The 21,839-nt window shown below is 42.4% G+C and overlaps 1 protein-coding gene across 1 annotated transcript in view; it reads left to right on the forward strand.

Annotated features, from left to right (window-relative positions):
• The first annotated feature begins 6,625 nt into the window (after window positions 1-6,625).
• LOC311144616 (zinc finger MIZ domain-containing protein 2-like) overlaps window positions 6,626-21,839 on the forward strand; it is a 92,327-nt gene continuing 77,113 nt past the window's right edge. Inside the window, exon 1 of the mRNA XM_084180654.1 lies at window positions 6,626-7,026. The gene's annotated coding sequence lies outside the window, so the exon portion shown is untranslated. The remainder of the gene's footprint in view (window positions 7,027-21,839) is intronic.

Raw genomic sequence — 21,839 nt, forward strand, 5'->3', positions numbered from 1 at the left:
CTCACTGGTCATCCCCAAAGCCAACACCTCCTTTGGCCGCAATTCCTTCCAGTTCTCTGCTGCCAATGACTGGAACAAATTGCAAAAATCTCTGAAGCTGGAGACACTTATCTCCCTCACTAACTTTAAGCATCAGTTGTCAGAGCACCTTACCGATCACTGCACCTGTACACAGCCCATCTGAAATTAGCCCGCCCAACTACCTCATCCCTATATTGTTATTTATTTTTGCTCATTTGTACCCCAGTATCTCTATTTGCACATCATCTCTTGCACATCTATCATTCCAGTGTTAATACTAATTGTAATTATTTTGCACTATAGCCTATTTATTGCCTTACCTCCATAACTTGCTACATTTGCACACACTGTATATATATGTATTTCTGTTGTATTTTTGACTTTGTTTTGTTTTACCCCATATGTAACTCTGTGTTGTTGTTTTTATCGCACTGCTTTGCTTTATCTTGGCCAGGTCGCAGTTGTAAATGAGAACTTGTTCTCAACTGGTTTACCTGGTTAAATAAAGGTGAAATAAAATAAAATAAAAAAATAAAAAAATCACAGCCTAACAAATGCACATCTCACTCATTGTTTAACTGCATTTGTCAGCGAGAGTGCGCACAGACACATGCACACACAGAGGGCGTGAAAGTTTAAACAAAATGTGGACCTGATTCATGATTTTGCACGATTAAAACAGGTTTGACTAACAAACTAATACAAATGGTGCAGTATTCAAATGTATCACGGCAGAAAAGTGCGTGCTGGCACATCAACAGTAGGTACATTTTGCCAACCTCATTCCCCTAGCGCCATATTAAGCTCCTCTTACAAGTTAGCTTGCTAACTACTGTATGATCATTGGATAACTACAGCAAGCTAGTTAGCAAACCAGCTAGTTATGCTTTCCTGTCTTGTTTACTAGCTAGGTAACTTAGCATCTGACTGCAGGTAGCTAACTTTACCCTGAGTAACTAACGTTAACGTTAGCTGCTAGAGATTTTTTGTTATGTTAGCTAGCTAGCTACATAACTAACGTTAGTTAGTTAGTTACACGTGCACACACCAATGACTAGCTAATCACCAGCAGTAGCTAGCTAATGATGTAGCTACATTTGGCCAAATCATTGTCCTCATCTCCCCTTCTTAGTGGCTTATTAATGCCCCTCTCTCACAAACTCTGATAGCTAGTTACTGTAGATAGCTAGTTAACCCATACAGCAAGTTAGATAGTTAGCAAATCAGTTAAGTTAGCTATGCTTTCCCGCCTTGTACCTAGCCAAAGCAAGGTAGTTAGCCTGCTAGAGAAAATAATAGTTTGCAACCTATACAGATTACAGAATGTTTAGAAAAGTATTCTTACAAAACATGTGTACTTACAGTTCCCACTCTCGCTTGTCCTCAACCTTTTGAAAGTCGGCACTGTGCTGTGTGGTCGCTAGAGGAGCAAATGGCCTGAATGGCTTGCTCAGTCTTTTGTCCCACTAGCACTTGCGCAGTAACGTTAGGGCGTTCATAAATTCCCTCCAGTGCCGAGTATGTGAGCGGAGCGGAGCTGAAGCGGAACTAGGAGCGGAGCGGAGCTGCAGCAGAGCTAGGAGCGGAGCGTGCCCAATTTGACTGGAGTGTGGAGCGAGATTCCCAAAGGCTGGAGCATCGGCCTTCTCGCCCACTCCAGTTTCATTACAGTAGCGCTCACTTCGGGAGCTCAGGGCATGCCCACCCCAGCATGCATTTGTAGTCTACTTGTGTGCTGCTAATAGCCCCTTGCTTTAGCTACTGTCATGGAGTTCATTAAATATTTTCATAAAGAAAATGATAAAACACAGAGGTGCTAAATCAAGGTGACTTACAAAGATGAGGACCAAGAGCAAGAGAGGGAGTGTGGTGATGTAGTGTCCACTGTTATGTGTAAGGCTTGGATGCCACCTGCTGGTATAGACCGGATGCCATTGTTCTACGTGCGGGACATGGCAGTTGTTACACGCTGGCTACATGAAACATCCACAACTAAAGAATCCTTGTGGAATTGGAAAATACACTTATCCCAAATAAGATGGTATGATGGTGTACTTACTACGTGCACATGCTAAAAGAAAGGAATGAGGTGGGTAGATAACTAAGTGTGTCATCGTAGCAAAGTGTTTCGTTCATTTTTGTTCTATTATCTATACAATAGGCCATAATTGATTTTGGCCAAATAGGCCTGGCATATTCCCACGTTCAAGAAACCTTCAGTTTTGATTGGGTTATTTTGCCTAAAAACCTTTAGGCCTACCTATAGAAAAAAACAAAAAACTCTGCATCTCTGCCCAGCCTGGCCAAAAGGGCGTTTAGCATCCCCAGTGGCTCTGCAAGTGTGGAGAGGATATTCTCCGCTGCTGGCCGGCTCTCCAGGCACCATCGAATGAGCCTGAAGCCACAGACTGGCCAAACTAGTGTTTCTAAAAATGAATTCTAAAAATGAATTAAAAGGCACTAATAAGTCATTTTCATTTAATTTGTATTTAAGTAAATCACAGCCTATATGCGCAATTTATAGACTATAATGATTTAATACAACGAAATGTTGATTAAATGCTGCACACTTTATGTCGCTACCGGCTATTGTGTCGCACTCGCAAATGTTTCACAATGTATTTCTATGTAGGCTATAGCCTTGAAATAATTGAAATAATATAGCCTAAATAATTAATTTTCGTTCCTTAGGCTCCCTGTCTGGCTCCTGACCTATTTAGAGTGTTTATATGCTGTTTAATATGACATGTATCCTATTTGAAATGCTGTTCGCTTCTTACATTCACCTTTTCATGTTTATTCAAATACTTTTAATTAAAATCCAAATGGTTTGGTTTCAAAACTTTAAAACCAATTGGTAGGTCCAGGTAGTCACAAAATTGTGATTTTAATGAATGGAGCAAATTTGGAGCGGGAGTTTTTTTTTTCCTGTGAGTGTGGAGCAGTTTTTAGGGGAGTGGTAGGAAAGGACATGGAGCACCGGAGCGGTGCGTGATGAGCGGGATTTCCAACCGCTCAACTCTGCTCACATACAGTGCCTTGCAAAAGTATTCATCCCCCTTGCCGTTTTTCCTATTTTGCTGCATTACAACCTGTAATTTAAATTTATTTATATTGGGATTTCATGTAATGGACATACACAAAATAGTCCAAATTGGTGAAGTGAAATGAAAAAAATTACTTGTTTCAAAAAATTTGAAAAAATTAATAACAGAAAAGCAGTGCATGCATATGTATTCACCCCCTTTGCTATGAAGCCCCTAAATAAGATCTGGTGCAACCAATTACCTTCAGAAGTCACATAATTAGTTAAATAAAGTTAACCTGTGTGCAATCTAAGTGTCACACGATCTGTCACATGATCTCAGTATATATACAGTTGAAGTCGGAAGTTTACATACACCTTAGCCAAATACATTTAAACTCAGTTTTTCACAATTCCTGACATTTAATCCGAGTACAAATTCCCTGTCTTAGGTCAGTTAGGATCACCACTTTATTTTAAGAATGTGAAATGTCAGAATAATAGTAGAGAGAATGATTTATTTCAGCTTTTATTTCTTTCATCACATTCCCAGTGGGTCAGAAGTTTACAAACACTCAAATAGCATTTGGTATCATTGCCTTTACATTGTTTAACTTGGGTCAAACGTTTCGGGTAGCCTTCCACAAGTTTCCCACAATAAGTTGGGTGAATTTTGGCCCATTCCTCCTGACAGAGCTGGTGTAACTGACTCAGGTTTGTAGGCCTCCTTGCTCGCACACGCCTTTTCAGTTCTGCCCACACATTTTCTATAGGATTGAGGTCAGGGCTTCGTGATGGCCACTCCAATACCTTGACTTTGGAAGTATGCTTGGGGTCATTGTCCATTTGGAAGACCCATTTGCGACCAAGCTTTAGCTTCCTGACTGATGTCTTGAGATGTCGCTTCAATATATCCAAATAATTTTCCTTCCTCAAATGCCATCTATTTTGTGAAGTGCACCAGTCCCTCCTGCAGCAAAGCACCCCCACAGCATGATGCTGCCACCCCCGTGCTTCACGGTTGGGATGGTGTTCTTCGGCTTGCAAGCGGACCCCTTTTTCCTCCAAACATAACGATGGTCATTATGGCCAAACAGTTCTATTTTTGTTTCATCAGACCAGAGGACATTTCTCCAAAAAGTACGATGTTTGCAACTGCAACCATAGTCTGGCTTTTTTATTGCGGTTTTGGAGCAATGGCTTCTTCCTTGCTGAGCGGCCTTTCAGGTTATGTCGATATAGGACTCGTTTTACTGTGGATACTTTTGTACCTGTTTCCTCCAGAATCTTCACAAGGTCATTTGCTGTTGTTCTGGGATTGATTTGCACTATTTGCACCTAAGTATGTTAATTTCTAGGAGACAGAACGCGTCTCCATACTGAGCGGTATGACGGCTGCGTGGTCCCATGGTGTTTATACTTGCGTACTATTGTTTGTACAGATGAACGTGGTACCTTCAGGTGTTTGGAAATTGCTCCCAAGGATGAACCAGACTTGTGGAGGTCTACAATTTTCTTTTTGAGGTCTTGGCTGATTTCTTTTGATTTTCCCATGATGTCAAGCAAAGAGGCACTGAGTTTGACGATAGGCCTTGAAATACATCCACAAGTAAACCTCCAATTGACTCAAATGATGTCAATTAGCCTACCAGAAGCTTCTAAAGCCATGACATCATTTTCTGGAATTTTCCCAGCTGTTTAAAGGCACAGTCTACTTAGTGTATGTAAACTTCTGACCCACTGGAATTGTGATACAGTGAATTATAAGTGAAATAATCTGTCTGTAAACAATTGTTGGAAAAATTACGTGTGTCATGCACAAAGTAGATGTCCTAACTGACTTGCCAAAACTATAGTTTGTTAAAAAGAAATGTGTGGAGTGGTTGAAAAACGAGTTTTAATGACTCCAATCTAAGTGTATGTAAACTTCCGACTTCAACTGTATACACCTGTTCTGAAAGGCCCCAGAGTCTGCAACACCACTAAGCAAGAGGGACCACCAAGCAAGCGGCACCATGAAGACCAAGGAGCTCTCCAAACAGGTCAGGGAAAAAGTTGTGGAGAAGTTCAGATCAGGATTGGGTTATAAAAAACTATCAGAAACTTTGAACATCCCACGGAGCACCATTAAATCCATTATTAAAAATAAAATAAAAAATAAAAAAATTGAAAGAATATGGCACCACAACAAACCTGCCAAGAGAGGGCCGCTCACCAAAAATGACAGACCAGGCAAGGAGGGCATTAATCAGAGAGGCAACAAAGAGACCAAAGATAACCCTGAAGGAGCTGCAAAGCTCCACAGCTGAGATTGGAGTATCTGTCCATAGGACCACTTTAAGCCGTACAGTCCACAGAGCTGGGCTTTACGATAGAGTGGCCAGAAAAAAGCCATTGCTTAAAGAACAGAATAAGCAAACACGTTTGGTGTTCGCCAAAAGGCATGTGGGAGACTCCCCAAACATATGGAAGAAGGTACTCTGGTCAAATGAGACTAAAATTGAGCTTTTTGGCCATCAAGGAAAGCACTATGTCTGGCGCAAACCCAGCACCTCTCATCACCCCGAGAACACCATCCCAAGTGATGCTAGTGAAGATATGGTAGTAGACGCACCACAGCCTGTAGTAAATGTTTGCTGCTAGTCAACAGTGTGTTAAAAAGGTATATTTTATTATAAACTGTATGGCACAAGTCTTAAAGAAGTATAAGAAACTGGACATCATTGTGGCTGCAGCAGAAAAGTTTTTGAGACTGAAGGATATTACATCTGAAGACTTGCAAGGAGTACTGGCGCCGGAAGACCCGCCCTCCCAGGTTCCCCTTGAGCCTGTGTAGGGATCAGATATTTTTGTATATTTTTTTGTACATAAAAGTTGTTTGATTTAGTTTAGTTTATTTTGATTTATTTGGGTAGTATAGTCCTTTTTTGTGGGTATTTTGTTCCATTTTGGGGAATCCAGTTTCCATCCCGCGCAGTAGGTGGTTGGCAATTCACATTAAATTGTGCCATCGCCAATATACCATAGAAGAAGAGTGTGCTCTGGGCCGTTCGTAAATTGCAACCAGTCTCTCATTAACTATGTACATATAGTACATAATTCATGAGCGACTGGGTTGTAAATTCAGAGCGTTGTCAGATTGTCCATTCGTAAATAGGTGCAAGGTTAGATGGTGGTGCAATTAAAACATTTCCCCCTCCCCTTTTGCCATTTTTTGTCACCAAAATGTGCAATCTGCACTCCGACCTGCGAAAGGCAGCAATATGCAATACAGCGTCTAGTCTGCCGGAAATTCACACAAAGAAGAAGTAGAAGCAGGCAAGCCGACTACGCTGCCCTCAGTTATGGTGCTTTCACGACAACTGGGAAGTCGGGAAAAAACGAGGTCAAATCATGACGTCAGTGATATTCATGTCGGAAAGACGGAGCTCTAGAAATTGGCCCGATTTCCGGCTTGGAATTCCGAGTTGGATGACCGTTCAAAATATTTTTCCCAGTCGGAGCTCGTTTTTTCCCGACTTCCCAGTTGTCTTGAACGCACGCACTGAAGTCGGAGATTTTCGACTTCCCAGTTGTTCTGAACTCGACATTATGAAGCCAGTAAGCAACGTTAGTGAGAGGGTAGGGCAGGGTTCTCCATCAAACTAGCAAGCTTGGGAGATGGACAATGTTACACGCTTTTAAAACTAATCGAATAAAAGCTGTACTTTATTGAAATAGCACGAATGGTGCAGAGCGCTGCAGAAGGTAGCTGGTTAGCCTAAACACGTTTACTGGATAGACCAGCCAGGACAACCTTTCGACATTTAGCTACCTAGACAATTTATCCTGCAATCTAGGAAGGTAATTTATTTTATCAATACAATTTATCTTAATGAAACCGGGTCCCAAGCTTCCAGAAAACTGGTGTGTTTGCGCATTACTGCCGTGGAGCTCAGACTGCAGCCACGCAGACTAACCCCAGGCAGTTGAAGTTGAAGGTAAGCCAGCACCGGCAGCAGTCACTTCACGTCACTCCATTGTCACTTAGCTAACGTTAACTAGCCTGCTAGCTAGCATGTAGCTAACCAGGGAGCAGGCTTCACAATCAATGCTAGGCTGGACAATAGAACGAGTCAAATTTCACCCAAGCTGAACAACGGCCAAAGAATGTTGGTTGAGCTGGAACACTAGCACGAGGCAATAGCAAATAAATTGAAACGAACCTTCGCTGAGCCTCTTCTGACTGGAGTGGAGTGATGCCTAGAATTCAATTTCCCCTAAATGCTAAATGGCACCAAAAAATGTATCCAAAAAAAATATTATTTTTTATTTTATCACTACAATCTGTTCTTAGGACGAAACTGAAAAAGAACAACTCGTGTAGAAAGTAAACATCCGCACCTCGATGATGTATACTGTGCTTAACGTTACATCTGCGTAATGAGGCAGTAGGGGAAAAAATGTAAACTTCTGACAATTTCTGGTCTAGTGATCGATGACTACAGAGCTCGCTGCCCAGACTTATATAATTACAAAGAGGAGATTCTCCTGATTTAAAATGGTGTCCGACTTAAAAAAATCAAAATATACACATTGTGAGATATTTGGCGAAATAAACCGGCATGTGTATCCATAGGAAAACAATGGGCGGAGCTCAGGGTTCCAATGGCAAAAAGTATTTTGGGGCTAGCATTTGATGACAACCGAGATTGCTGCCCAGATTTACATCATTACTAAAAGGAGATTCTCCTGATTAAAATGGTGTCCGACTTGAAAAAAATCAAAATATACACATTGTGAGATATTTGGCGAAATAGACAGTCATACCCCTATTTCCCCTATAAACTTCACTTTTCATTATTCACAGGTCTAATTCACTGATAGCATAGCATGGCATGGCAGGCAGCAAACTTCTGAAAATGAACTGCTCAGCAAAGCAAAGGCTCTTAAGATCATGAGCTGAGTTGAACTGTCATTCTCTATCAGAACCATAAATACAAGCTTGTTTTACTCCAATGTTTGTAAAAAAACAACAACACTCTAAAGCCTCAAAACATGGTTAAAGCTCATTTTTATACCATGGATGATCAGTCCTTGCATCCATAACCCTGTCTATACATTTTTGTGGTTACATTTCTACAGCCCCATCCCAGCTTTTTACCAAAACAGTGTCGGGAGCCCACTTTGTTATTGTTTCAAACTGCTGATTGCCGCTTTAAGGGGGAGTTACTTTGGCAGATAAAGTTACCCATCTTAAGAAAGTTTTTAAGGATTACTATACACTTAAATCGGTGACCTTGGCTATAGAAAGTTGTTGATGGTATGATCAACACATTGTTTATGGTACTGCTAAATATTTCCAATAGATGGCAGCATAAGACCGTGAATGACATTTCTGAAGATGAGTCTTCCCTGGGTACACCCCCCCCCCCCCCCCCCCCCCAGCCTTCCTTTCTGTCCCTTTCCAAACTGTTGACGCAAGAGGAAGGACTGATACATAATTTTAACAGATTATTGTGAATTACTATAATGATGATTCATATTTATTATTACCTGTTTTTATGCTCATGTTTTGAAGTTATACTTGATTACTATTTCAATAACGATTATCAATAATCCTGAAAATGAATTCAGTCACCTCTGGTCAAGAAAACTGTATTTTCCTAGTACATTCATTGTCAAATTCATCAACTAGCATCCAGCTGCTCTCTCGCACAAGTAGCCAACTCAACAAGCCCCGCCAAAAGCTTGTGCCGGTAGTGGCAACTCTGCCTTGAAGTAAAACATTTAATATTTATTTTACCCCCTTTTTCTTCCAATTTCGATCTTGTCTCATCGCTGCAACTCCCCAACAAGCTCAGTAGATGCAAAGGTTGAATCATGTGTCCTCCGAAACATGACCCGCCAAACCGTGCTCCTTAACACCCGCCCGCTTAACCCGGAAGCCAGCTGCACCAATGTGTCGGCTGAAACAACGTTCAACTGACAACCGAAGTCAGCCTGCAGGTGCCCGGCCTGCCACAAGGAGTCACTAGAGCACGACGAGCCAAGTAAAGCCCCCCGGCCAAACCCTCCCCTAACCCGGACGACGTTGGGCCAATTGTGCGCCGCCCTATGAAACTCCTGATCATGGCCAGTTGTGACACAGCCTGGGATAGAACCCGGGTCTGTAGTGACGCCTTAGACCGCTGCGCCACTCGGGAGGCCCCTGAAGTAAATGTAATAACCACGAGGGTTGCATGATGTAATTTATTGGCGGGCTGTGGAAGATCCACTCTTTTGTCTTTTCTATTCCGAGGCTGTTTACTCTCACTGTCATATGAGATATTATTGTAGCTCAGTTGGTAGAGCATGGCGCTTGCAACGCATTTGTGGGTTCGTTTCCCACGGGGGGCCAGTATGAAAATGTATGCACTCACTAACTGTAAGTCGCTCTGGATAAGAGCGTCTGCTAAATGACTAAAATGTAAGATGATTTTATAATACATGTATACTAGGGTTGAGGTTAGTGATTATTTGGTCGGGGATCAATACCTGCTATAGTTACTATTTTTTGCTCTCCCAAAAGAAACACAGGCCAGCTAACTGTAAAGTAATGAGTGACCATTTTAGAAAATCAGGGGACATATAGTCTTTGGTTGCATGCTATTTTATGTTGATCATATTGCTGCTAGTAGCCTGTAACATTTTACATTTTAGTCATTTAGCAGACGCTCTATCCAGAGCGACTTACAGTTAGTGAGTGCATACATTTTTCATACTGGCCCCCCGTGGGAAATGAACCCACAACCCTGGCGTTGCTAGCGCCATGCTCTCAACTGAGCTACAGGGGACCACGAAGCATATAACTGATGCCTCGTGGTCTTATGCTGCCATCTATTGGAAATATTTTGCAATTTAAAGTTTTTAATTCACGAAGACGTTGGTGAGGCAGCTGTGAAAAAAAGTGTATTTTTCTTATTAATTCCTGAGGTCAGTCTCAAACCTGCCCCACCTATCCCACGCCAATTGCTGGGCCTTCACATAGAGGTTACCAGGTCACACCCAGTTCAAACCACATTTGAAAAATGAAACAAAATGTGTCTTGTTTATAAAGTGTTCTGTCTTGCAATAATAAATATCATAAAATACTGTAACTAATAAAAAATTAAAAAACAGCAAAATGCTATTTAGTACTATAATGGTATTTACTGACATAATATTATTACTAAAATAGTTTCTAAAAGTGTTCTAGGCCACCCTACCCTAGAATTAAGGTTAGGGGTAAGGGTTAAGGCTAAAGTAGGTTATATCTAGGGTTAAGGCAAGGAAGAGTCTTGGTCGTTCCAAACTTCTTCCATTTAAGAATGATGGAGGCCACTGTGTTCTTGGGGACCTTCAATGCTGCAGAAATGTTTTGGTACCCTTCACCAGGTCTGTGCCTCGACACAATCCTGTCTCGGAGCTCTAGGGACAATTCCTTCGACTTGGCTTGGTTTCAGTCCTGACATGCACTGTCAACTGTGGGACCTTTTATAAGACATGTGTGTGCCTTTCCAAATCCTGTCCAATCAATTGAATTTTCCACAGGTGGACTCCAATGAAGTTGTAGAAACATCTCAAGGATGATCAATGGAAACAGGATGCACATGAGCTCAATTTCGAGTCTCATAGCAAAGGGTCTGAATACTTATGTAGTAAATAAGGTATTTCAGTTTTGTATTTTGAATACATTTGCAACAATATCTAAACCTGTTTTTGCTTTGTCATTATGGGTTATTGTGTGTAGATTGCTGAGGATTTTTATTTATTTAATCAATTTTAGAATAAGGCTGTAACGTAACAAAATGTGGAAAAAGTTAAGGGGTTTGAAACTTTCCGAAGGCACTGTACGTAGGGGCGGGTTTAGTTCATTGCATCCACAATGGAGCCCAGTTTCATATTACAGTAGGTCCCAGCTGCTTGCCGTATTTTTTAAGTAATCGCAAAAAAACAGGCCTTATTTTAGGGCATTTTTCACCCTGCCAGTTCCTATAAGTTCTATTAAGCACCGTGGCACCAACTCGCCTTCCAAACATTATATTCCCAGCCCATTGTTTTGCGTCACAATGCCAGCTTCGCTATTGTTAGCGATGACATTTATCCGCGAAGGCTTACCTTGGGTTACTTAATATTAACAAGGTTACGGCTATTTGGTGAAGCGATATCATTGTACGCCTGGATACATGTTGTATTACAGACTACAAAGGGGAGCACAGCCGCGAGCTGCCCAGTGACACAAGACTTCCAGACGAGCTAAACCACTTCTATGCTCGCTTCGAGGCAAGCAACACTGAAGCATGCATGAGAGCACCAGCTGTTCCGGATGACTATGTGATCACGCTCTCCGTAGCCGATGTGAGTAAGACTTTTAAGCAGGTCAACATTCACAAGGCCGCAGGGCCAGACGGATTACCAGGACGTGTACTCTGAGCATGTGCTGACCAACTGGCAAGTGTCTTCACTGACATTTTCAACATGTCCCTGACTGAGTCTGTAATACCAACATGTTTCAAGCAGACCACCATAGTCCCCGTGCCCAAGGACTCTAAGATAACCTGCCTAAATGACTACCGACCCGTAGCACTGACGTCTGTAGCCATGAAGTGCTTCGAAAGGCTGGTCATGGCTCACATCAACAGCATTATCCCAGAAACCCTAGACCCACTCCAATTTGCATACCGCCCCAACAGATCCACAGATGATGCAATCTCTATTGCACTCCACACTGCCCTTTCCCACCTGGACAAGAGGAACACCTACGTGAGAACGCTATTCATTGACTACAGCTCAGCATTCAACACCATAGTGCCCTCAAAGCTCATCACTAAGCTAAGGATCCTGGGACTAAACACCTCCCTCTGCAACTGGATCCTGGACTTCCTGACAGGCCGCCCCCAAGTGGTAAGGGTAGGTAACAACACATCTGCCACACTGATCCTCAACACGGGGGCCCCTCAGGGGTGCGTGCTCATCCCCTCCTGTACTCCCTGTTCACCCATGACTGCATGGCCAGGCATGACTCCAACACCATCATTAAGTTTGCCGACGACACAACAGTGGTAGGCCTGATCACCGACAACGATGAGACAGCCTATAGGGAGGAGGTCAGAGACCTGGCCGTGTGGTGCCAGGACAACAACCTCTCCCTCAACGTGACCAAGACAAAGGAGATGATTGTGGACTACAGGAAAAAAAAGAGGACTGAGCACGCCCCCATTCTCATCGACGGGGCTGTAGTGGAACAGGTTGAGAGCTTCAAGTTCCTTGGTGTCCACATCACCAACAAACTATCATGGTCCAAACACACCAAGACAGTCGTGAAGAGGGCACGACAAAGCCTATTCCCCCTCAGGAGACTGAAAAGATTTGGCATGGGTCCTCAGATTCTCAAAAAATTCTACAGCTGCACCATCGAGAGCATCCTGACTGGTTGCATCACCGCCTGGTATGGCAACTGCTTGGCCTCCGACCGCAAGGCACTACAGAGGGTAGTGCGTACGGCCCAGTACATCACTGGGGCCAAGCTTCCTGCCATCCATGACCTCTATACCAGGCGGTGTCAGAGGAAAGCCCTCAAAATTGTCAAAGACTCCAGCCACCCTAGTCATAGACTGTTCTCTCTCCTACCGCACGGCAAGCGGTACCGGAGTGCCAAGTCTAGGTCCAAAAGACTTCTCAACACCTTCTACCCCCAAGCTATAAGACTCCTGAACAGCTAATCATGGCTATCCGGACTATTTGCACTGCCCCCCCCCACCCCATCCTTTTACGCTGCTGCTACTCTGTTAATTATTTATGCATAGTCACTTTAACTCTGCCCACATGTACATATTACTTCAACTACCTCAACTAGCCGGTGCCCCCGCACATTGACTCTGCACCGGTACCCCCCTGTATATATAGCCTCCCTACTGTTATGTCTTTTTTTCTCAACACTTTTGTTGTTGTTTTATTTTTACTTTTTTGTTAAAAATAAATGCACTGTTGGTTAAGGGCTATAAGTAAGCATTTCACTGTAATGTCTGCACCTGTTGTATTCGGCGCATGTGGCCAATACAGTTTGATTTGATTTGATTTGGTGATCCACCGTGCCAGAGATGGCTGGCGCCTACCAATGAATTGTTTTTCTGGTCATGGTTTACCATATTTTTTTCAGAAAAGGTGTAACACCTAAACAAAATGCATGTCCCTGTCCTATTTTTAAAGAAGTTGCACATTTAAACCGCCAGAATAAATTTTTTAATGAAGAAATACAAAATGTTGATGACTTTTGTTGTTTCCAAATGGCTGCTGGGTAATTTGATGTGTCGAAATCTGTTATTTTAGTAATACTATTACGATAGTAAATGCCATTTATAGTGAGAAATAGCATTTGTTATTTAAAAAAAATGAAAACCTATAAGTATTTGCTGTTTAAAAAAAAAAAAAAATTAGTTATTTTATGGTATTTATTATTGCAAGGCGTGGGGGCAGGTTTGAGACTGATCTCTGGAATTAAGAAGAAAAATACACTTTATTTCTCAGCTGCCTCTACAATGTCTTTATGGTCTGCTGTGAATTAATAAATGTAATAGCTAGATATATCCAATAGATGACAGCATAAGACCACGAAGCATCAGTTATAGCCATTTTCAAAAAATGGTTACATTACTTTACAGTTATACAGTGCACTCGGAAAGTATGCAGACCCCTTCCCTTTTTCCACATTACAGCCTTATTCTGAAATTGACTCAATTAATTTATTTCCTCATCAATCTACACACAATACCCCATAATGACAAAGCAAAAAACAAGTTTTTAGAAATGTTTGCAAATGTATTAAAAATTAAAAACAGATACCTTATTTACATAAGTATTCAGACCCTTTGCTATGAGACTTGATATTGAGCTCAGGTGCATCCTGTTTCCATTGATCATCCTTTGATGTTTCTACAACTTGATTGGAGTCCACCTGTGTTAATTCAATTGATTGGACATGATTTGAAAAGGCACACACCTGTCTATAAAAGGTCCCACAGTTGACAGTGCATGTCAGAGCAAAAACCAAGCCATGAGGTCGAAGGAATTGTCCATAGAGCTCCGAGACAGGATTGTGTCGAGGCACAGATCTGGGGAATTGTACCAAAAACATTCTGCAGCATTGAAGGTCCCCAAAAACACAGTGGCCTCTGGCTAAACTGAGCAATCGGGGGAGAAGGGCCTTGGTCAGGGAGGTGACAAAGAACCCAATGTGGTAGAGTGGCCAGACGGAAGCCACTCCTCAGTAAAAGGCACATGACAGCCCACTTGGAGTTTGCCAAAAGGCACCTAAAGGACTCTGACCATGAGAAACAAGATTCTCTGGTCTGATGAAACCAAGATTGAACTCTTTGGCCTGAATGCCAAGTGTCACGTCTGGAGGAAACCAGGCACAATCCCTACGGTGAAGCATGGTGGTGGCAGCATGATGCTGTGAGGATGTTTTTTAGTGGCAGGGACTGGGAGACTAGTCAGGATCAAGAGAAAGATGAACGGAGCAAAGTACAGAGGGATCCTTGATGAAAACCTGCTCCAGAGCGCTCAGGACCTCCGACTGGTTCACCTTCCAACAGGACATCGACCCTAAGGACACAGCCAAGACAACGCAGGAGTGGCTTCGGGACAAGTCTCTGCATGTCCTTGAGTGGCCCAGCCATAGCCCGGACTTGAACACGAACGAACATCTCTGGAGAGACCTGAAAATAGCTGTGCAGCGACGCTCCCCATCCAACCTCACAGAGCTTGAGAGGATCTGCAGAGAAGAATGGGAGAAACTCTCCAAATACAGGTTTGCCAAGCTTGTAGCGTCAAACCCCAGAAGACTCAAGGCTGTAAATGCTGCCAAAGGTGCTTCAACAAAGTACTGAGTAAAGGATTTGCAAAAATTTCAAAAAACCTGTTCACCTTGTCATTATGGGGCATTGTGTGTAGATTGATGAGGGGAAAAAAACAGTTTAATTCATTTTTGAATAAGGCTGAAACGTAACAAAATGTGAAAAAGTCAAGGGGTCTGAATACTTTCCGAATGCACTGTATGTGTGCAGGCAATGTTGTTCTGCACTAAGATGGTTGTTGACTGATGTTGCATCATCTTAGCCTGATTTATCCTCTCTTTTTGACAATTATGTAAATCATAAACATCTTAGCTATTGAAATGCAAGCAGCAAGTGATGAGACCAGTTACAGAAAGTAAATTATTACAATATCAAAACATAAACATAATATTGCACTCAAGTCAACCTTATCATCATGATTGTAATAGTCATCAGTACCATTCATATTAACCTACTGGACCTCCTAAACACAAACAAACAACAATATGTAACAGAGATTATTCACTTTATTTTAAATGATGTAATGGTGTCGAATCGTACTACACCGGCTTCGAATCGTACTACACCGGCTCCGATGCTCATCAGATGTGGCAGGGATTGCAAACTATTACAGACTACAAAGGGAAGCACAGCCGCGAGCTGCCCAGTGACACGAGCCTACCAGACAAGCTAAATTACTTCTATGCACGTTTCGAGGCAAGTAACACTGAAACATGCATGAGAGCATCAGACTGTGTGATCACGCTCTCCGTAGCCGATGTGAGTAAGACCTTTAAAACAGGTCAACATTCACAAGGCTGCAGGGCCAGACGGATTACCAGGACGTGTACTCCGAGCATGCGCTGACCAACTGGCAAGTGTCTTCACTGACATTTTCAACCTCTCCCTGTCTGAGTCTATAATGAAAGATTTGTTTTTAAAAGCAATGCGCACAGGTATAAAAGTTGTTCTAATTTACTCAAGCCTACTAAAGTAAGACTTTTCAATGTTTGAGTTTGCTTCCACTGCTAGCAAAAATAGACATTGTCAGCCTCTATTAGTGAGATTCTTACAGGCACACATGACAACTGGGAGTAGCCCTGTTACCAATGTAACCTTAAAGGGGCAGCTGAACATTTTTGTCTCTGATATTTTGACTCCGGTCACAGAGTATTAAATTAAATTGAGCAATATACCATAAGTAATACATTTATTGTATTAGAAACATTAAGCATGCTCATTTGTTGTAAAACAATAAAAATTATGTTGCTGGTAAAAATGTGGAGTGGTTGGTAGATTTTTTAAAATCTATTTGCCACACTGGCTGGTATACAAAACATTTAGTTTTAGGCCCTGATGGTGTGAAATAGGCTTTTAGAAGTGCTGTCTTTGGTGCAGGAGGTCATAAAGACAGATGGAGACATGCTTACCTCTATTGTGCCTTGCTGTGCCTCTACCTCTTTCTTCCCTTTTTTTATTTTATTTTCTGGTGCCCACTCCTGAAAGAGATGTTTCATTAGACTCCTTTGAACAACAAGGCAGACCGGTCCAGTATATTGCCCTCCAGCAGTTTCTAATAATGGTTGCATTGTTGGACCATACACTGTTTTACACAACGGGTGGGTCTAATCCTGAATGCTGATTGGTTAAAACCGCATTCCAGTCGGTGTCTATTCCACAAGTTACCACCGGCTAAATCTATGACGTTAAAATGCCTATTTACTCTGTTCCATCTGACTGCGCAATCCACTGTCTCATCAGCCCAGCCAGGCAATTTATAAACTTTATCTCTACTATAAAAAGCATCTAGACATCATCTCACATTTCTTTTAGACTAACATTTCGTTTTCAACTGCGGAGATTTGTATAAACTTTGCTGTTTGTCTTCGACATTGGCAACATTATTTCAATATTCAAATTCGATCTCCAGCTGTCCCATAGTAATGAACGTGTCGGGAGTCGGGAAGAGGCAGATGGGAAGGCAGCGTTTGTCAGCCTGTCGAAATCATGATTCAGCTGGCATCATTTTTATGGGTATATACAACAAAATGTCAATTGAAAAAAGGTGTTTGTGTTAGCTGTGTTTTTGGCTAGTTCATCTGAACAGCAGTGTCCTGACAAGTGAGCACATTTTCTATGCCAGGTGAAATCGCGCCTCATTAGCTCATTGTTATGGATGTGTCCAAATAAATGTCACTTGAAAACAGCTTAAACAATTGCAGCTACTGTTGTTATTCTGGCTGCACTGTTTGACGTGACTGTAAGTTTTCCGTAGTTGGCTATCTAGCAAGCAAGGGATAAGAACGTTGGCAGCCAGTATGGCAATGGAACATTTAGAACAAACGACTGGGTCCATAGATACAGAACAAAAAGACTAAACGACTGGGTCGCGTCTCTGGCAACCGAACCGATAGAATGAATGACCAGCCGGCTTAGGTAGCAACCCTAGATTTGTGACGGGACAATATCTTGTGGAAGGATGAAATAGTTTTGAATAAATTCATCAAAATAAAGTTTTTAATGAAAATATGTCAATCATTATTTTAATATGTTGGTAACCCGTTGTATAAAAGTGATAATGCCCTCGAAGCAAGTGTTTTGGAGGATATATTGGCACGGTTTGCCGTGTGAATATATCCTCCAAACACCAGCTTCTCTGGCATTATCAATTAAACAGTCTGCTACATTAGCTTGTACACTGTTCACTACATTAGACTAACGCTGACAAAAACAAAGGGGCTAAAGTTTACATCATCCCATATTAGAGTACACTCAATTAAGCCCCATTAACTTCCATTAGCCCGCTGTGTGTGTGTGTGTGTGTGTGTGTGTGTGTGTGTGTGTGTGTGTGTGTGTGTGTGTGTGTGTGTGTGTGTGTTGCACCTGGAGCTGAGGCCGGTCAGTGGGCATGCCCGGTTTGTGGTGTTCTTCCACCAGCGCAGTTTGTCCTGGTCATTGATGGCAATGAGTGTTGTGGAGCTCATTAGACACAGCCTTCACACTAGGAGAGCGAGGAAGAAAAAGGGGAAAGAGAAATGGAGGGAAAGCGGTAGAGGGGGATTGAGAGATCATGACATAAATATTATCAGTGAGAGCTGAGTAGAGCGGCAGGTAGCCTAGTGGTTAAGAGCGTTGGGCCAGGAACCGAAAGGACATTGTGCAACTGACTCAGTTGTGCAACTGACTAGGTATCCTCTTTCCCTTTCCCAAAGAAAAACTACACACACCCTTCTAGTAATAGTCTGATTGCAGGTGTAGCCTACCTCTCGTTATTGGTGATCCTCTTCCTCCTGTGATTGGTCAAAGATAGACTCCATGTAGCGAGGGGCTTAGTGGGTCACCTCCTCCAGAATCTTCTCAAAGCGGGCTTACACCTGGGGGTGTCGCATTGGCGGGAGATGTACACATCATTACACACACCCACGTACATAGATAAAGGCATGTTTCCAGTAGAACAACATGGTATTACAATTTTACAATATCGAGAAAAGGGTAAATGTACAAAAAATATATATTCTGTACTTTGATTGGGGTTGTACTGTATTTTCAAATGTGTTGGCAGATTCTAGATCATTGGTCTAGAAAATTATTTTAAAAGAAAACATCAGATCTACACTGCCAGAAACAAATAAAGTTTAGATTTTTAGAAATGATATTGAATGATAAATGACATTTAATTAATAGTCCCCTGAAGCTCAGTTGGTAGAGCATGGCGCTTGCAACGCCAGGGTTGTGGGTTCGTTTCCCACGGGGGGCCAGTATGAAAAAATTTAAGCACTCACTAACTGTAAGTTGCTCTGGATAAGGGCGTCTGCTAAAACACTAACATGTAAATGTAATTATAAGACTGGATGGTTTCAAATACTAATGTTAGCTAGCTAGCTAGTTATTCTACTCAAGGGCTTTTCAAATAGGAATTCAACTCAACTGTTTTTACAGCTGGAGTTAGACAACTAGCTAGGAATCGTAGCTAAGACCTGAATGTCTCTCTGGTTGATAACATTAACTAGCTAGGTGAAAGCCAATGTATAGTCATAGCTATAAATAGCTAGCTAGCTGGCTAAATAACTGTCTAGTTAGCTAACATAACTTTGTGTTTGCTGACAGAAAAAACTGGTAACACTTTACCGCAAGTGTATATTAAATGAATATGTAAATAAATAGTAATGCATGTATTTATAACATAGTAGTTACACTGTAATAAGGGTTTAGCAATAGGTAATTACACAAGTGGAACAAGGATATGTAATTACAAATCAGCTTGTCGGAAGTTATTCCACGTGTAATTACTCATGATTTGTGTATATGTCATTACAAGATGTCTTGTTCCAAATGTAACTAACGTGTTCTCTAATTACACTTTTGCGGTGTCCTGTGTCGCACCATGTTAACAATGCATCCTGTTATGTAACCTTGTTACATGTAACTACATAAATCACTGCCACAAAAATAAGGTAGGCTAGCACTCCGTCAGCTGCACGCCCTATAATTAACTACAGCTTCAGTTATCTTATTTCCATATTATTTGGCTTAAAGGATGTACTGAATTATATGTAAGAGCAATGTATTTACAATGGATATGTATGTAACTATAACGTACCTACCCAGGAGCAAGCAACCTAATGTAAAGTGAACCACATTATGGTATAACCTTTGTGAATACTATGTACCTGCCTTTGAAAAGGGATGTAAGGGTTTATTTCTCTGGCTTCAAAGGTGTAATGTAAGTGAAATGTTGTACAAAATAATACACTGCTCAAAAAAATAAAGGGAACACTAAAATAACACATCCTAGATCTGAATGAATGAAATAATCTTATTCAATACTTTTTTCTTTACATAGTTGAATGTGCTGACAACAAAATCACACAAATTATTAATGGAAATCAAATTTATCAACCCATGGAGGGCTGGATTTGGAGTCACCCTCAAAATTAAAGTGGAAAACCACACTACAGGCTGATCCAACTTTGATGTAATGTCCTTAAAACAAGTCAAAATGAGGCTCAGTAGTGTGTGTGGCCTCCACGTGCCTGTATGACCTCCCTACAACGCCTGGGCATGCTCCTGATGAGGTGGCGGATGGTCTCCTGAGGGATCTCCTCCCAGACCTGGACTAAAGCATCCGCCAACTCCTGGACAGTCTGTGGTGCAACGTGGCGTTGGTGGATGGAGCGAGACATGATGTCCCAGATGTGCTCAATTGGATTCAGGTCTGGGGAACGGGCGGGCCAGTCCATAGCATCAATGCCTTCCTCTTGCAGGAACTGCTGACACACTCCAGCCACATGAGGTCTAGCATTGTCTTGCATTAGGAGGAACCCAGGGCCAACCGCACCAGCATATGGTCTCACAAGGGGTCTGAGGATCTCATCTCGGTACCTATTGGCAGTCAGGCTACCTCTGGCGAGTACATGGAGGCCCCCCAAAGAAATGCCACCCCACACCATGACTGACCCACCGCCAAACCGGTCATGCTGGAGGATGTTGCAGGCAGCAGAACGTTCTCCACGGCGTCTCCAGACTGTCACGTCTGTCACATGTGCTCAGTGTGAACCTGCTTTCATCTGTGAAGAGCACAGGGCGCCAGTGGCGAATTTGCCAATCTTGGCAATCTCTGGCAAATTCCAAACGTCCTGCACGGTGTTGGGCTGTAAGCACAACCCCCACCTGTGGACGTCGGGCCCTCATACCACCCTCATGGAGTCTGTTTCTGACCGTTTGAGCAGACACATGCACATTTGTGGCCTGCTGGAGGTCATTTTGCAGGGCTCTGGCAGTGCTCCTCCTGCTCCTCCTTGCACAAAGGCGGAGGTAGCGGTCCTGCTGCTGGGTTGTTTTCCTCCACGTCTCCTGATGTACTGGCCTGTCTCCTGGTAGCGCCTCCATGCTCTGGACACTACGCTGACAGACACAGCAAACCTTCTTGCCACAGCTTGCATTGATGTGCCATCCTGGATGAGCTGCACTACCTGAGCCACTTGTGTGGGTTGTAGACTCCGTCTCATGCTACCACTAGAGTGAAAGCACCGCCAGCATTCAAAAGTGACCAAAACATCAGCCAGGAAGCATAGGAACTGAGAAGTGGTCTGTGGTCACCACCTGCAGAACCATTCCTTTATTGGGGGTGTCTTGCTAATTGCCTATAATTTCCACCTGTTGTCTATTCCATTTGCACAACAGCATGTGACATTTATTGTCAATCAATAATAATAATAATAATAATATAATAATATAATAATCAGTGTTGCTTCCTAAGTGGACAGTTTGATTTCACAGAAGTGTGAATGACTTGGAGTTACATTGTGTTGTTTAAGTGTTCCCTTAATTTTTTTGAGCAGTATATAAAGTAAAGTGAAACACAGAAGGGTAAACCTTCTTATTACAATCATTGGGAAAATACACTTAAATGTAGAATAACTGTTGTTACAGCACCTATATGTGTAATTACAATGTACTTTCTATGGAGCGCCACAGGAAAGGAAGACCCAGAGTTACCTCTGCTGCAGAGGATAAGTTCATTAGAGTCACCAGCCTCAGAAATTGCACGAATGTGTTTTGTCACAAAGTATATCTGACACAGTGGCGACAGGTAGGAAGATAGTGGGTCATTTTAAACACTCACAACTGGCATACAGCCGCCTGCAAGCAATACAGGAGCAGCTTGGAGTGTAAATGAAAAGGCTTAAGCAAAACGTTTCCACCAGATGGAACAGTACTTTTTACATGATGGAGAGCCTGCTGGAACAGAAACGAGTGCTTGGTGTGTACGCAGCCGACTATGAGTTACCTGCAACAATCAGTACAAACCAGTGGACTCTCATTGAAAACATGAACACACTCCTAGCTCCATTCGAACAACTGACTCGAGAAATAAGCTAATCAACTGCGTCTGCAGCAGTCGTGATACCCTCTGTCATGGCATTGAAACGCCTGCTCAACAAAACTGCCGACACAGA

The sequence above is a fragment of the Coregonus lavaretus genome, assembly GCF_964263955.1.
Source record: "Coregonus lavaretus genome assembly, chromosome: 17".
Taxonomy (NCBI): domain Eukaryota; kingdom Metazoa; phylum Chordata; class Actinopteri; order Salmoniformes; family Salmonidae; genus Coregonus; species Coregonus lavaretus.